This window comes from Trypanosoma cruzi, genomic scaffold (genome assembly GCF_000209065.1).
Source record: "Trypanosoma cruzi strain CL Brener 1047053516969 genomic scaffold, whole genome shotgun sequence".
NCBI classification, from domain to species: Eukaryota; Euglenozoa; class Kinetoplastea; order Trypanosomatida; family Trypanosomatidae; genus Trypanosoma; species Trypanosoma cruzi.
The window spans coordinates 8,458-11,028 of NW_001849133.1; the positions used below are offsets into that span (position 1 = coordinate 8,458).

The window sequence follows — 2,571 nt, forward strand, 5'->3', positions numbered from 1 at the left end:
CGGTGGTTCACTCTCTCTGGGCCGCTCCTCCATTGGTGCGTGTCGGGGTTTGGATCGATGATATACGCATTGCAGGGTCGAAAAGCGATGCAACATTGTGGGAAGCCCAAGCGCTTTGTAACGCCGACGGCCGCCGCGCCACGATAGGGGGGAGCGCGAATCGGGCGCTACGCATTACACCTTCCTGGGGGCGCAATTTGATCATACTCACCGGCGGTATTCCTGAGTGAAAGGTTTGTCTGCTCTGTGCGCGCCATGTCGGCGCTGAATTCTTTAAAAATCTCGGAAACGGAGGTTATGGCGTCACGCTTTTTGTATGTGGCGGCCGTTTTAGGCACGCGCTTATTTGACCACTACTTTTTCATCAAGGCAGTGCGACGGCGATTGCCCGCACCTAACCAGGGAATTGTGCTGGGGACATCCCCGGCGAACCTTCCGCCGGCAGCGGTTGGTTTGGGCGAGAGATTGCGACACATCATCGGGAAAAATCGCAAGCGAATCATCAAGCCCACCGAGAGAGCATCGGCTGCCATCATCACGAACGCATCGCTCCATGGATGAGGGGCCGTTTTTATTCCAAACTCCGGCGACGCTAAAATTGCCGGAGAAAAATGGGAGAGGAAGCCTTTTTTCATCATGCGGACCGAGGCGCGCGGAACGCTTGGCCTTATCGGCCTTTTTATCGCCATCTTGCCATCCACCATGGACATTTGGGTGGACAACACTTCGCTGCAAAGAGCGGCGAATAAAGGCAGCTCGAAATCACACGCGTTGACGCGGGAGCTGCAACGGATATATGGGTTTTTGGACTCTCGCGGAATACAGGCATCCTTCGTCTACGTAAGGTCAACGGAAAACCCCGCAGACGGCATATCACACGGTAGTGCTTTTACACTTCAGGACTTGGCGGAATGGGTGGAACTTGCGAGGGTGAGCGGCGGAGTCTTGTGGCTGGAAGAGCCCAAATTATGTCACTTATTAAGTAGAATAATATATATATCCCATCCGAATAGAGCGCAGCATGTCACGTTTGTGGCTAAAGGATTATATATATATATACTTGGTGCAAACTTTGAGGATGTTTTGGAGCCACTCTCATTCCATTTACTCCTTTTCCTTCCGTCTTGTGTGATTTCTATTGTTGATAAACTCAGGATTCGGCTAGCGGCCCAGGTGGATATTCACATTCTGCCATCGCAAAGAGCGAGGCATCGCGTCCCATTGAGGGCGGGACTGCAGTGAAGTTTTTTCGCCGCGTCATGGATGGATGAGGGCCCGCTTCCGCGCGTGGCTGGTGGTGTGGGTGCTCGCTCAGTGTGCGTTGCGTGTTTTCTGCGGGCCGTGGCCGTATCCCGTTAGCCGCGGGATTGAACTGGGGCGGTGGCGGTGTTTCTCTTCTTCGTTCATTGGTGGGTGATTGCTGGCGTCGTGTGCGTTTGTTGTGTGTGGGGCCGCCGGCCGATGTGAGAGCCTTGGCGGTGCTTTTCCCGCTTGTCGTTTGTTCCTTTTTTGTGTTTTGCTGCTTGTTGCTTTTTTCCCCTTGTCATCCTCTCCTGCGTTCCTGCGCGGAGTGGCCGCGTGCTCACGGGCCATGTTGATTGTGAGTGCCTCTTGACGGCGTTCGTCCATCTCTCTCTCCCTGTCTATCTTTCCCTGCTGCGTGTGAAGCGCGTTGCGCCGCTGAAGGGCTTACCCGCACACACCGACGGCCCGCCGTGACGCCCGTGATGGCCGGTGCGAATTGGTGGTGCGTGGCGCTGGTGTTTTGCGGAGCGAGTGGGCGCGGTGACTGCGAGAGGGTCAGCGCCCTCCTCGCGGCGTGTTTGTGAGTGTGTGGGTGGGTCGCGGATGCCCAAACCCATTCGCTCCGCAAATGCGACGACAGAAGGATTACATTGCGTAGAGGCGCCACTGGCACCTGAATCAAACCTCGCCAACGGCACACACACACACACACACACAAACAGGAAAAGGAAAGTAAGGAATATTCGCCTCGACTGCTGGCCGGACGCCAAACATTTCCATACAAATAAAATACGACGAAAAAGAATGGGAAAATGGTGTGGCGGCGGGTATGCCAAATCCTCGTCGTTTGCTCCGCGTACTTACATATTCTGATGGCCCCACTCTCGTGACTTATTGAACGCCCTATCCGGATGGGATACGCATATTTACGGCTCACGAGGTGCTACTTTTGCTCCTCGAACAATCGAGCGCATTTGCGTCGTCCTCTGGAAAACGAAAGCGACATGTTTAGGGCGTGTCGGGCACGTTCCGGAGGATCCCGCGGTGTTCCCGCCAGGAATCTTCGGGCAAGGCGCGACGCACCACGGCGCGGTCCCTGATCCCGAAACCGTTGCCGCGGCCCTTCTTTTTCTTCGTTTCGCCCAGCCCAATCCCGCAAGAGAGGCCAAAGGCAGACAACAATTGGAATATTTGTTCCCATTTTATGAATCGGCGACGGGCGCGGTTCCGGAAGCAGGGAGGCGGTGGTGTCCGGACAATTTTTAATTGTTTTTGCTTTCGCCGACCCGCCCGCCCGCTTTGTGATCCTCACACTGCGGCTTCTTG

At 55.3% G+C, this 2,571-nt stretch overlaps 3 annotated features.

The window, feature by feature from the left end:
- Positions 1 to 1,015: a mobile genetic element.
- Positions 1 to 2,571: part of a sequence feature (areas not merged during assembly with more than two copies in the genome that could not be assigned to a particular haplotype) that runs on past the window's edge.
- Positions 1,941 to 1,966: a microsatellite.